Raw genomic sequence first — 15491 nt, forward strand, 5'->3', positions numbered from 1 at the left:
TGTGCTGTCAGTCCCCCAAACCTTTGGTCCCCGTCCACTCTCTCTCCTCACACTCTGCACTTACCAATTCTCTGTGCTCAGCCGCCTTCTCTCTCTTCCCCTCATTTTCTGCACCCCACCCTCTGTCCCTTGTCATTTTCTCGCTCTCTCCCTCTACCCCCACTCCCCTGTCCATTCTCCCTCCCTTCTACCATACTTTCTCGTGCCCTCCTTGATTGCTGTATATCTTTCTCTGGAAAGAGAGAGAATCGATAGTGATGACTCTACCTGGAACACAGGGGTGCGCAAGAAATGGCTGATCTTTAAAATTAAGAACAGCTGAAATGATATATTCAGAAACAATGTTAACATCTAAAAGCATATTAATTTATTTTTAAAAAAGCTGCAGTCATGTTTCTGAAATTTGCATTAAAATAGACGCATACAGTCATACAGCACAGAAACAGATCCTTCAGTCCAACTCGCCCATGCCCTCCAGATATCCTAAATTGATCTAGTGACCCATTTGACAGCATTTCGCCCATATCTCTCTCACACCTTCCTATTCAGATACCCATCCTGACCCTGATGTCTTTCAAATGTTGTAATTGTAGCAGCCTCCCCCACTTCCTCTGGGCAGCTCATTCCATACACACACCACACTCTACATGAAAGTTACCCCTTAGGACCGTTTTAAATCTTTCCCCTCTCACCCTTAACCTATGCCGCTAGTTTTGGACTTCCTCTACCCTGGGGAAAAGACATACAAAGCCGGACGAAATTCAAAAGGAATAAAATGTCGATCCACAGGGAATAATAAAATTGTGGCTGCAGCTTTTTTTTCTCCTATTGACGTTTGGACGCTTAAAATCTGTCAGTATCGCCAGCACCTCCACAGAGCATACTGCGCATGCTTCTCGGTGTCAGCGACAACTGCGCATGTACTACGGTGTCAGCAACAAATGCGCATGTACTGCGGTGTCAGCAACAGCACTGAGCATGCTCGTCGCTGTCCGCGGAAACGACGCTTGACTTCCTTCTGAAGGACCAATGGTGAGACCCGGAGGACCGGAAGGAGCCTGGTCCTCCTGCCATTCAGTGCCGCCTCTGTCTGAATGCGGAAGTTGGGTTGTGAGTTTCTGAAGCTGCTGTTGTTCCTCTCTCTCTTTGAATGAAGATTGAGCTTCACCCCAGACTGCAACTCTGTCCAACATCTGTGGGTACTGCACTCTTTTCTTTCTCACCCACTTTTTCATTTCTGTTTCCGTTCTGGGATTCAGTAGCTGATTTGCACGAACTGAAGGGAAAGGGAATGAATCCAGGGAGGGGACAGACTCTGGAAAAGTTGGTCCACGTCTGTGTCTCAATTGGTAAACGCAGAGCAAATGCAGTACCACAAGGTAAAGTTAAAGCCTCTTGCTTAAAAAAAAGGCAGAAAGGAGGTGCATGGTTTAAATGATAATATATTGGTATGTGGAGAAAGTGAGGACTGCAGATGCTGGAGATCAGAGTCAAGTGTGGTGCTTGAAAAGCACAGCAGGTCAGGCAGCATCCGAGGAGCAGGAGAGTCGACGTTTTGAGCACGAGCCCTTCATCAGGAATGATGTGTGGATGTACAAAGGGACCTCAGCATCCTTCTGCACCAGTCAATGCCAGTTGTCAGACCGGTGCAGCAAGCAGTCAGCAAGGCAAGTGGTATATTAGCAAGTGGAATTGAGTTCAAAAATAGGGATGACTTCCTGTAATTGGGGGGGTCATTGAATATATTCAAGGCTGAGCTCATCTGACTTTTGAACAACAAAGAAGTGAATGGTTATGGGGAAGGCAAGAAAATGGTTTTGAGACCATTGCAGAATCATATAGCGCAGAAATAGACCATTCAGTCCAACTAGTCCATGCTATGTTCTCATGGTAAACTAATCCCATCTACCAGTGTCTGGCCCATATCCCTCTGTCACAAAGCTGGTTCTTTTTCTAAAAGCTGGTCCGTCTTTTCAAGGATACCGTGTCCTTGGTTTTTTTTCAGAGTGGTGGTAAAGTGGCCCCGGACTCCAAAACGGGTGGTTTAGTACAGAAATGAAAAGGGTATTAGTTGGCTTTTTTGCTTATATGTCAACAGATGAGACTTTAGGCCCAAGCTCTTATGTTTTCAAAGTGACCTGCATAACGAAAGACGAGTGATCTATCGTGAAAGCTGAGGCCTTGTTTGAGTGAGTTCAGCAGTGGACTGTGTGAAGAAAGGATGTTAAACTCTCTCTCCTTCTGCCCTTCTAACTTCGACCTGTCAGCTTCTGTTTCAGTTTTACTGAATGTTTAAAGGGTTTGTTTATTGGGACTGTTGTGTACATTTGGAACAGCATAATTAAGTCTAGTTTAGATAGACTGAGTTCTGTGGGTATTCTATATTCTGTTCTTTGTGTTTCATTCTGTATTCTTGTGAATACATTTATCTGTTTTAAATCCTGGTAGTCAACCTAGCTAACCTTGGGTAATTTTCACTGTGCACTTACTGAAACAAATAGCAAAGTTACGGTCTGCGCTGCCTGCTTAAGAATGTTTTGAGTGGTCTGGCCTAGTCCATAACACGTCCAAACCGTTCCCATTCATGTCCTTATCCAAATGTCTTTTAAACGTTGTAACTGTACCTCCATCCCTGCTTCCTCTGGACATTCATTCCACATACGGACCATTCTCTAAGGGAAAACAAAGGTGTCCCTCCTGTCTTTTTTAAACCTTTCTCCACTCACCTTCAAAATTTACTCCCTAACCTTGAAACCCCCACTCGAAGGAAAGGAAACCCATCATTCACCTCATCTATGCCCCTCATGACTTTATAAAGCTTGATAAGATCACCTCTCAACCTCCTATGCTCCAGTGAAAAAGGTCCCATCCTATCCACCAAGATGTAGGTATATTCATATCCAGTTCAATGTTGGTGCAGATCTGTTCAATGTTGGTGCAGACTTGAAAGACCAAATGGCCTACTCCTGCTCCCAGTTCTCTCTCACTATGTCCAGGACAGCAAGAGACCATAAAACCTAGGAGCAGAAATTAGGCCATTCAGCCAGTCAGGTCTGCTCCACCATTCAATCATGGCTGACAAGTTTCTCAATCCCATTCTCTAGCTTTCTCCCCGCAACACTCAATATCTTTGATACACAAGAACCTATTTATCTCTGTCTTGAATATACTCAGTGACTTGCCCAACACAGCCTCTGTGGCAATGAATTCCATAGATTTCGCACTCTCTGACTACAAAGGTTTCCCCTTTATCTGCATTCTAAAAGGTCTTCCCTTTACTCTAAGGCTGTGCCCTTGGGACCCAGTCTCTCCTTCCAATGGAAACATCTTCCCAACATCCACCCTGTCCAGGCCAGTCAGTATTCTGTACGTTTCAATTAGATCCCCCAAGTGTGGGCTGTAAATCAGCGTAAATCAGACCCTTCAGGATGAGGTACAGCACGGATTAGGTTCATCAAAGTGAGAATGGAGGGAGAGTATGTGGGATGGAGATTTTCAGCGTTTAGGAAATAAGAGAGGAAAGAAAGTTCAATCTAAATTAGAATTGAATGGATGGGCTGATGGGTCGAGGAGTGGCAGATAAAGTTTCATTTAGATAAATGTGAGGTGTTGCATCTTGGAAAGGCACATCAAGGCAGGATTTACACACTTAATGGTAAGGCCGTGGAGAGTGTTCCTGCATCAAGAGACCATGGAGTGCAGATTTGTAGTTCTGTGAAAGTGGAGTCACAGGTAGGCACGGTAGTGAAGAAAGCGTTTGGTGGCGCTTGCCTTTATTGATCAGAGCATTGAGTACATGAGTTGGGAGTCATGTTATGGCTGTACATGACATTACTTAGGCCACTTTTGGAATACTGCATTCAGTTCTGGTCTCCTATGTTAGAAAGATGTTGTGAAACTTTAAAAGAGTTTGGAAATAATTTACAAGGCTGTTGCCAGAGTTGGAGGGTTTGAGTTATAGGGAGAGGCTGAAAAGACTGCGGCTGTTTTCCCTGGAGCGGAGGAGGCTGAGAGATGACCTTATAGAGGTTTATAAGGGGCATGGATAGGAGTCCAAAACAAGGGAGAGAGAAAAAGAAATTTACATTGCAGTGAATCTGCACAGTTACTGGACATTGCAGTGCATCTGGGAAAGGTGAATGAACAGCAAACTTCACAGCTGACCATGGAGGAACCTGTGTGGGGGAGCTCACAGAACAGCAACAGAGAAGTGTATAGTCTTTAATGTGTAACTTAGCTGTAAGTCTGCAGTCGTGAATGGAGTGGATTCTTTCTTGATTATATGTTTTACTGACATCTATCTCTTGATTAAATTTTAAAAATATAAACCACAAGTACTGTGTTAGCCCGGAGCACTTTTTTAGAGCAAAAAGACGGTGCTATTTTCTGGGTCTGTAGATTGTGAAGGAGCAAAGGTGGCCTTTATGAGAGTGATATGCTCTTCCTGTCAGATGTGGGAGATTAGGGAGAGTATCCATGTTACTGGTGATTATGTCTGCAGTAAGTGTGTTTGGTTGCAAATCCTATTGGATCGCGTGGATAAGTTGCAGCGACAGTTCGAGGTAATGAGCAATTTACAAGACCTGGGGGTATGATGGTTTGGCAATGATAGGCAGGGAGAAAAGCCGCAGCTATAATCAGAGAGATGGGTTAACTCCAGGAAAGGTAGGCAGGTAGTGCAGGAGTCTTCTGTGGCTGTCCCCATTTCAAACAAGTCTGCTGTTTTGGAAAATGTAGGGGGTGATGGTCTCTCAGGGAATGTAGCACGAACAGCCAAGTTTCTGGTCTCGAGACATGCTCTCATGCAATGAGGGGTACGTCGGGTTCCAAGTGATCAATTGTGATAAGGGGCTCTCTAGTCAGTGGTACAAACTGACGCTTCTGTGGTTAGCAGCGAAAAATCAGAATGGTGTGTCGCCTCCCTGGTGCCAGGATCAAGGATGTCTCCGAGAGGGTGCAGAATGTTCTCAAAAGGGAGAGGGACCGGTTGGAGGTCATTGTACACATTGGAACCACTGACATAGGAAGGGAAAAGGATGCGGTTTTGAAGGGAAAGTGTAGAAAGTCAGGCACGAATTTTTAAAAAAAAGAGGTCCTCGAATCTAGGAAAATCTGGATTACTGCCAGTACTACGAGCTAGTGAGAGTTGGAATAGAGAGGATAGAGCAGATGAATGCATGGCTAAGGAGTTGGTGCATGGGAGAAGGGTTCACATTTTTGGATCATTGGAATTTCTTCTGGGGTAGATATGACCTGTACAAGAAGGATAGATTGCACCTGAGTATTGGAAGAGAGCTAATATACTGGCTGGGAAATTTGCAAGAGCTGCTCGGGAGGAATTAAACTCGCAAGGTGGGTGCGTGGGGAGGTACCCAGGGAAATAGTGAGGAAAGAGATCAATCTGAGACTGGTACAGTTGGGAAAGGGAGTGAGTCAAACAGTCAGATCAGGAAGAGACAAAGCAGAGAGCAAGGTAGGAATAACAAATTAAACTGCATTTACTTCATTGCAAGAGGACTAACAGGGAAGGCAGATGAACTCAGGGCATGATTAGGAAGATGGGATATGATATCATAGCAATTACAGAAACGTGGCTCAGGGATGGGCAGGACTGGCAGCTTAATGTTTCAGGATACAAATGCTGCAGGAAGGATAGAAAGGGAGGCAAGAGATGAGAGGGAGTGGTGTTTTTGATGAGGGATAGTATTCCTGTTGGACTTAAGGAGGATATTCCTAGGAATACATCCAGGAAGGTTATTTGGTTGGAACTGAGAAATAAGGAAGGGATGATCACCTTATTGGGATTGTGTTGTAGACACCCTCATGGTCAGTGGGAAATTGAGAAACAAATTTGTATGGAGATTTGAGTTACCTGTCAGAGTAATAGGATGGTTATTGTTAGGGATTTTAACTTTTCAAACATCGACTGGGATTGCCATAGTGCTACGGGTTTAGATGGAGAGCAATTTGTTAGAAACGGACCTAAGGGGAAAGTTTTCATGCAGAAGGTGGTGTGTGTACAAATTTGCCAGAGGAAGTGGTGGGTGCTGGTACAATTATCACATTTAAAAGGTATATGAATAGGAGGGGTTTAGAGGGTTATTGGCCAAATGCTGGCAAATGGAGCTAGATTAATTTTGGATATCTGGTCGACATGGATGAGTTGGACCAAAGGGTCTGTTTCTGTGCTGTGTCTCTCTCTGACTCTGGCTTGCCACTAATGTTTGCCACGTCTCTACGTTCAGTTTCTTTCTGGTGTCGGTGTCAATACCTTGTTGTTTCATTCCGACCCCACCTCCCCCCAGATTGACAATGGTGACTTTTGTAATCTCTTTTTACAGATTATCTGAAGACGGAAGTTTCAAAATCAACAGCTTATGCTTGACTCTCCTGCTCCTCGGATGCTGCCTGACCTGCTGTGTTTTTCCAACACTACACTTTTCGACTCTGATCTCCAGCATCTGCAGTCATCATTTTCACATCAATGTCTGACAGTCACTCAATCCATCGGGACAGCAAAGATTTTCAACTATGATTCTGTGAGATGGAGCAATGCTCTTTGGTTCCTGTTTCATAACGTTTTCAGCATCAGTGGGACTGGATGAGAGACCCTACTGTTGCAGTGCACTGAGTGTGGAGCCAGAAACAGTTATACGGCCTGGAAAGTGGAATTCACACCGGGGAGGGGCTGTACACACGTTTGTGTGCGGCTGAAGCTTCAGCCATGGAGAAACCCGAGGAATCCTGCCCCATGGAGAAACCGTGGAAGTGTGGCAACTGTGGGAAATGCTTCAGTTTCCCGTCTGCCCTGGAGACTCATCGGCGCAGTCACACCGGGGAGAGGCCATTCCCCTGCCCCGAGTGCGGGAAGGGCTTTACCAGCTCTTCCAACCTGCTGGCCCACTTGCGGGTCTACACAGCAGAGAGTCCATTCTCCTGCCCCGAGTGTGAGAAGAGCTTTGCCCAGGCCTCTACCCTCATGGCCCACCAGCAGGTCCACACTGGGGTGAGATCCTACCCCTGTCCTGAATGAGGGAAGGCCTTCAGCAAATCCTCCAACCTTCTGGCCCACCGGCGGGTCCACACTGGGGAGAGGCCCTTCAGCTGTTCTGAGTGCAGGAAGGCCTTCAGCAATTCCCCCACCCTGCTGAGGCACCAGCGGGTCCACACGGGGGAGAGGTCGTTCCCCTGCCCTGAGTGTGGGAAGAAGTTTACCCGCTCCTCCTACTTGCTGACCCACCGGTGGGTCCACAAGGGGGAGAGGCCCTTCATCTGCCCTGAGTGCGGGAATGCCTTCAGTTATTCCTCTGCCTTGCTGAGGCACCAGCGGGTCCACACAGGGAGAGACCGTTCAGATGTGTTGAGTGTAGGAAGGACTTTACCCAGGCCTCCAACCTGCTGAGGCACCAGTGGGTCCACACCGGGGAGAGGCCGTTCCCCTGCCCGAAGTGCAGGCGGAGGTTCACGTCGTCCAGTAACTTGCAGAGACACCAGAGGGGGCACCAGCAGATTCCGCCGGCGACACTGATGTGGATCACCCCCAGGACTGAACCTCCTGCCTGTTCTGACAGTGTGTACAGTGGGAGCTCTCTTTGTTTTCTGCTAGACAGCACCCCCACACCCCTCCCATCTTCCCCCAACCCCAGGTTAGATCACGGGCGGCACAGTAACTCAGTGATTAGTACCACTGTGTCACATCACCAGCGACTGGGGTTTGATTCCACCCTCAGGGTGACTATCTTTGTGAAGTTTGCGCATTCTCCCCCCATGTCTGCAAGGGTTTCCTCTGGGTGCTCCCACAATCCAAACATGAGCAAGTGAATTAGCCAAGCTAAATTGTCCCAGAGTGTTCAGGGATGTGTAGGTGCAGTGTATTGTTTAGGGGGTAATGTAGAATAATGGGGTAGGGGAATGGGTCTGGGTGGGTTACTGTTCAGAGGGTCGGTGTGGACTTGTTGGGTTGAAGGGCCTGTTTCCCTGTAGGGATTCTGTGAGCTTTGCTTGCAGTGCTGCTCACTGAGCCCGGGACTGCACGTTCCCACTGAAGTGATCTGCACAAACCTCAGATGGCATCCAAACTAATGTACCAAACTAAAGGGGTAGCCATGGGACCCAGCTATGCCTGCCTCTTTGTCGGGTACGTGGAACAGTCCATTTTCCTCAGCTACACCTGTTTCTCCAGTACATCGATGACCATTTGGTGCCACTTCATGCTCTCACAAGGAGTTTGAACAGTTCGTCATCTTTATCAACACCTTTCACCCTGACCTCAAATTGACCTGGACCATCTCCCTTTCCAAGACCTCTCCATCTCTGGCTACCGACTAACCGTGGACATCTACTACAAGCTCACCGACTCCCACAGATAGCTGGATTACGCCCCCTCTCACCCCACTTCCTGTAAAAACACTATCACTTATTCCCAATTCCTCCACCACATCTGTTCCCAGGATGACCAATTCCACTGTAGAAAATCCCAGAGGGCCTCCTCCTTCCAAGTTCGCAATTTCCCTTCCCACGTGGTCGACAATGCCCTCCAGCACATCTCCTCCACATCCTGCAACACCGCCCTTGAACCCCAACCCTCCCAATGGAACAAGAACGGAACCCACCCCCAACCGTCCTCACCTTCCACCCCACCAACCTCCGGATACATCACATCAGCCTCTGCTCCCTACAAACGGACCCCACCACCAGGTATATTTTTCTCTCCCCACCCCTACCAGCATTCCAGAGAGGCCATTTCCTCTGCGACTCCCTCGTCAGGTCCATGCGCCCACAACCAGCCCACACCCCACTCCCGGCCCCTTCCCTGCCACCACAGGAAGTGTAAAACATGTGTCCATACCACTCCTCTCACCTCCATCCAAGGGCCCAAAGGATCCTTCCACATCTGACAGAAATTTACCTCGACCTCCACCAGTGTCATCCACTGTATCTATTCCATCCAATGTGGGCTTCTCTACGTCGGAGAGACAGGACGGCAACTTGTGGATTATTTCAGAGAACCACTCTGGGACACCCACAAACCCCACCGCCCTGGGGCTGAACATTTCAACTCCCCCTCCCATTCCATCAAGATCATTGAGGTCCTGGGCTGTCTCCATCGCCAAACCCTTCCCACCTGACGCCTGGAGGAAGAGCACCTCTTATTCCACCTTGGGACCCTGTAACCACATGGGATCAATGTGGATTCAAAAGTTTCCTCATGTATCCTCCTCCTCCTCCTCCTCTTCCCCCCTCCCCACCTTATCACAGCCCCAAGCCTCCACTCGCCCTCCTGACCTGTCCATCACCTTTCCCATCTATCCACCCCACCCTCCTCTCCGACCAATCATCTTCATCTGCTTATCCCATTCTCAGCTACCTTCTCCCCAACACCCCCCCCCCTTCCATTTATCTCTCAGCCCTCCCGGCCGACAAGCCTCATTGCTGATGAAGGGTTTATGCCCTAAACGTCAATTCTCCTGCTCATTGGATACTGCCTGACCTGCTGTGCTTTTCCAGCACCACACTCTCGACTCTGTCCGCCGATGTTGTCAGAGATATAGGACCTTCTCCAAACTGATCCACAGTCCAGTTGATGGGACAGGAAACCGCTTCCTTTCTCGAGACAAGTCTCCCGGAGAGAACTTGCTGGCTAACTGATGTACTGAACTTCACAGTGCCCCACTGCTCTCAGTTATCTGGAAGGGGTCCACACATGTGCCTAAGGTGGTGCTCGAGACCTTTAATATCCCTTTGGGATTGATCCCCATTCATTTGAGGCTGTGTAGTCATACAGTCTGGAAACAGACCGTTCAGTACATGATCCCCAACTAAACTAGTCCCACCTGTCTGCTACTGGCCCTTATTCGATAGTCATAGTCATAGAGATGCACAGGACGGAAACAAACCATTTAATCCAACTCATCCATGCTGACCAGATATCCTAATGTAATCCTACTGAAGGATGCAGGATTAAGAGTTCTGTTTGGCAAGAGACCTTAACAAGCTGTAGTAATGGACTCAAAGTATGCGATCATATTTCATCTCCATATTTTAGAGACATGGTAACTAGATTTAGCCTGTCTACAATAATATATATAAAGAGGAGGGGATCATAACACAGATAATGGAAAAATAAATCAGGAATGGAAGGGGTGGGGGGGGAATAGTAGCTAAAATACAGTGAAATGGGGGAGATTTCATTCAAACCTAATTTAGAGGTATGTATGAAAATATAGAGACTGCAGTACTGAACATGACAGTAAAATGTCCCTTTCCGAAAGTAGCATGTGCAAGAAATCAGACAGAGATCATAAAATCCTGACAGTGCAGAAAGAGGCCATTTGTCCCATTGAGCCTGCACTGACACACCAAAGACCATCCCACCCAGGATCATCCCGTTCTCCTGCATTTAGTATGACTAATCCACATAACCTACACATCACAGAGCAATTTTGCATGGTCAATCCACCTAACCTGCACATCTTTGGACTGTGAAAGGAAACCCATGCAGACAGGGAGAACATGCAAACTCCACACAGACACTCACCTGAGGCTGGAATTGAACCTGCATCCCTAGTGCTGTGAGGTAGCAATGCCAAGCACTGTGCCACCTCAATGTGATATAAAATTTAAACAAATGCTCTAAGCTGCACATTTGTCCATGTGAACAACTTACTGCAAATGATTTGAAGCAAGATCCATATGAATTGTGTTTTGGGAGAGATCCAGAACATATTTCATTAATGATTGAAAATCTTCGACCTTTGGAATGGTCTGCGAGAGAGTGTGTTGGAGTCAGATTCAATTATGGCATTCAAAAGATAGTTGGATCATTAAACTGAAAAGGAAAGTAATCAGTGTTCGGTGAAGAGTAGCACTGGATACTGTGGTGATTATAATTAGGTCAGTCAGGTGAGTTCCCTTATTGGGGGTGATCGCCTGCTCTTAATATTTCACTTCAATAACCTTTAGATTCCCAATATCTGTCGGGCGCTTTCTCTGTTCAAGTGTCTCCTCGAGTGACTCAGTGTCAAATTTTGTTTATGAATTGTTCCTCTGATATCTCATTAGAGGGGCTATGATATTAACAGTGGTATCTAAATAGTTGTGGGTCACAATGTGCCCAAGTGAGAAAGAATAAACTGACCATTCTTAAATATTCATTTTTAAACCATGGAAATAAAATTAATGATTGGAAAATATACAACTTGTCATGTATGAAGAAGATCACAAATAGGAATGGGAATAGGTAATTGACTGTTGAGATGCTCTGTCTTTCATCACCATCCATGGCTGATCATTTATCGGAATTCTTTTTCCTGCCCGTTTTGTTTTCCATGTCTTCACCTGATGAATAGGCTACGCTCCAAACGCGTGCGATTTCAATTGGACGTGTTGGACTATAGTTGTGTGACTTTTGACCGAAAAAAATTGAGTATGGTATTACACAGACTGGAGCAGTGGGATTTAAACCTGAGCCTCAGGGCTCTATGGGACACTACTGCTGCATCACAAAAAAAACCCTCTGTAGTAAATAGGTCCTCTTCTGTTGAATGAGAGGAAACACCTTCCTCCTCAACATGAGACATGACCACTGTACCCCCACAGCCCATTACAGTAAATTGAGCCCATCTCCTGTTGAATGAATGAGTGAGAACACCTTCCTCCTGAACCCCTCGAGCCCATTGTAGTAAAGGGGCGGGGACAGTGAAGGGCCTGCGAACCTCTCCACCAATCCCAAAGGCAGCGGTCGGTGCGGACGAATCGGAGAGTGACATTCCGGGTTGTGACTTCCTTTTTGACTGCAAAGCCGGCCGCCATTGGTCAGGTGGAATAAGGAGCGCTCTGATTGGAGGGGGCGCGGATGACGCGCTTCACTGAAGGAGGAGACGGAATGAAGAAGAAAAACAAAGATGGCGGCGCGAGGCTGCGGTTTTCTCATCGACTCAGCGGGCGGTTTCTGACGGAGGGAGGGGGGCAGACAGGCATCGTTTACCTCAGAAAATACCTTTAAAATACATTTCAAATTAAAGCCGGAACTTTTCAAACAAAAGTTGTGAAGAAAAGGAAACAGTCCCCGGTGGGGTTTATTGTTTATTTTTGTATAATTTCCGGGGCCCGGGAAGGGGGAGGTGACGGTTACCGGGTGAACGAGAAAACAAATTAAAAATGTTGGCGGTGGAGGAGAGAGAGCCGGCGCCCGCGGCTTCTTCGGCGGCGGCCGGAGCCCAGGAGCTCAACAACCCCCCGGAGCTAGAGGAAGGTCCGAGCTCCAAGAAGCGGGGGGTCCGGCTGGAGGCTGGATTTGCTCAAGGCTTGTATCTATTAACTTATTTAAATGGTACCTACTGTATGGGGCTATGGTTTACATTAAAACCGGAGGATCATGTCAGAGTGTTTGTTTATATTGAGCAGTTGTAGTTGGTAAAATACACTCCCTGGAGGAGCACCTTCTATGATGCTGCATTTCTTACCTTCTGCCCTTCCCCCATTTGTTATCTCACATCTCGATTTTACATTTTCGGTCAAATTTAATTTCATATTAATGAGACTTGGTATTCACTGTGTTATTAATTAATCTGTTGGATTATTGTAAAACAAAATTAATGATGTAATTTCATTTATGATGTCTGAATTTGACATTGAATGTACAGGTGTGAATACCAGTAAGTTGTAAAAATAAATCATGAACTTGTGCTTTTTAACAAAAAGAGGAGTTTAATGATATTATTGGCATTGTCTCCTTTGAGCATGATGATGCAAGTCTGACCAACAAACCACTTCATGCAGTCAATTAAAGTCTAATTAAAGTTTAATTAAAGTCTAAGAAAATAATTCTGGCAGGCTAAGATTTATACAACCCAAAATACGATTGATTATCTTGTGTATTCTTACCTTTAAGCCATAAAAGAAGGCATTGTGTGGCAGTTTGAGACTGAAACATGGCTGGAAAGAATGGAGATTGATGAGGGAAGTCAAAATGGCAGAGTCTGGGGCCACAATCTATCAGTCTGGCTTGATTGCATGAGTGGTAGTTCTTCAAAAGCACCTTCCAAGCCATGACCTCAACCACCAAGAACAGACAAGTGTGAACACAGGATTCCGACTGCAAAATATATCGCATTGTTTCTTTGTTATTGACCAAAATGCTGGAACTCACTCCTGAACATTGTTGCAATCCACATCATATTTGTGAAGCAATTTAAGAGGCAGCTCAGCACCACCTTTTCAAGGTCAGTTTGGGAAGAGTTGTTGGTACAGTCAATGATATTCACATCTCATGAAATAATCAAAGAGCCCAGGGTGTTGGAGGCTGTATGTTAGCATGGGTAGAGGATTGGCTAACTACCACCGGGGCATGTTCAGGATGGCTACTTGTAACTAGTGGTGTACCACAGGGATCAGCGCTGGGGCCAACGTTATTTACAATATATATATGAATTACTTGGATAAGTAAAGTGAATGTACTATTGCTAAGTTTGCAGAAGAGACAGTTGATGTGAAAGCAGGTGGTGAGGATGACATTAGATATCTGGAGAGGGATAAAGACAGGTTCAGCAAATGAGCGAAAGCTTGGCAGATGGGAAAATGAGGTAATGCAGTTTGTCAGGAGGTGAAGAACTGAATATTAAATGGAGAAAAGTTAGAATAGAGGGATTTGGAACCACGTCCACGAATCTCTTCATCCAATTTCAGTGAGTAATAGGGAGACAAATGGGAGGTTGGCCTTTTCAATAGAGTATAAATATAGGAAGGTTATAGTGAACCTATGTAAGGCATTAGTCAGGCCACAACTGAACACTGTGAACAGTTTAGGGCCCTTTACCTGAGGAAAGATATAATTGGCATTGGAGGCAGTCCAGAGAAAGTTGACCATGATGATATCAGGGATGGAAAGAATGTCTTAAGAGGAGAACTGAATAGGTTGGGCCTGTGCTTATTAGAAGTTAGAAGAATTAGAGGTAACCTTATTGTCACGTACAAGATTCTGAGGAGACTTGACAGGCTAGATGTGGAAAAGTGGGTGAGTTGGGACCAGAGGAAGTAACCTCCAAATAAGAGATTGCATGTTTAGGACAGATAGGAATTTCTCCTGAGGGCAGTAAATCTGTGGAACTTGATACTACAGAGGGCTGTTGAGCCTGGGTTGTTATTTGCATTGAAGGCTGAGATAGTTGTTTTTTTTAATCAGTAAGTGAATTGAGGATTATGGGACAATGGCAGGAAAGTGGAGTAAATATTTACCAGAATAATCGTGATCTGAATAAATGGCAGAGTCAACTCAATGGGCTGAATTAAATAGTAAATAGTAATGAGGAAAAGGATACAACTGGCAATTAGAGACCAGTCAGTGTTGGGAAGCCTAGAGATTGTAGGGAGTTGGTGGCATTTGGGCATTGTTACTGGATTTAACATGTGGAGTTTCAAATTGATGCTGCTATGGCCCCGATGCAATTTGAAATCAATTTATGTAACTGGAATATAAAGCTTATCACTGCTTTGGTACTTAAGAAAATTGATAAGATCACCAATCTTGTTCACTAATAACATTTTTTTAAGGAAGGAAATCTTCAGTCCTTTCCCAGTTTGGTGAATGTGTCACTCTTGATCCAAAGTCATGTGGTTGACTCTTAACAGCCCTCTGAATTGGCACTTGGTTTTTTTGGGAGACAAAGTGTCACGTTCCATGAATGAATAAAGAAAAATATTCAGGACAAGATTGTCAATGTCACTGTCAGTGACGGGAAGATTGTGATCTAGTGATACTGGTTAAGTAGCCCAGAGATCTGTCTTCTGAGAATAAAAATTAAAATCCCATCATGGATGCTAGTGGACTTTATTTTCAATGAATAAAAAGATCTGGAAGTGAGAGTTTGTCTCAGTCCTGGCAACTAGGAAACCATTATTGGCTAAGACAATGAATTGCAGATGTTGGAGATCAGCAACAAAAGGCACAATTGCTGGGGAAACACAGCAGGTCTGGCAGCATCTGTGGAAAGAAAACAGTTCATGCTTTGAATCCAGTCTAATTTTGAAGAGCCACCGGACTCAAAACAGTAACACTGTTGTCTCCTCAAAGATGCAGCCATAACTGTTGCTTTTGTCCAGTCATTACTGATTGTCGTCAAAGTGTTCTTTTCGGGATAGAAATCCACCATTCACAACCCTACACACGTGTGCACACGCTCACATCATGTGACTCCAGACCTACTACAATGTGGTTGACACTCAATTGCCTTCTAGCATGTAGCCAATTGCTCGGTCCAAAGGCCATGAGGGATGGTGAGCAAATGTTGGACGTGCTAGCAACAATCGCATCCCTCAAAATATTTTCATATATATTATAAAGCATAGGTTAATGAAGGACAGCCAAAACAAACTGCTATGGGAAAGTCATGCCCAACTATCTTGATTTGCTTGTAGTTATAAATATTGTTTTAAAATCCTCTTCAGAGAGGACATTGGTTTCATCATTGTTGCAATACTGCATGCAATTCTGT

At 45.6% G+C, this 15491-nt stretch overlaps 1 protein-coding gene across 1 annotated transcript in view; it reads right to left on the reverse strand.

The window, feature by feature from the left end:
* The window catches only part of LOC140460630 (uncharacterized), a 569010-nt gene that overhangs the window by 121712 nt on the left and 431807 nt on the right, over nucleotides 1-15491 (reverse strand). The gene's annotated exons all lie outside the window — the stretch shown is intronic.

The sequence above is a fragment of the Chiloscyllium punctatum genome, chromosome 36, assembly GCF_047496795.1.
Source record: "Chiloscyllium punctatum isolate Juve2018m chromosome 36, sChiPun1.3, whole genome shotgun sequence".
In the NCBI taxonomy this organism is placed as follows: Eukaryota; Metazoa; Chordata; class Chondrichthyes; order Orectolobiformes; family Hemiscylliidae; genus Chiloscyllium; species Chiloscyllium punctatum.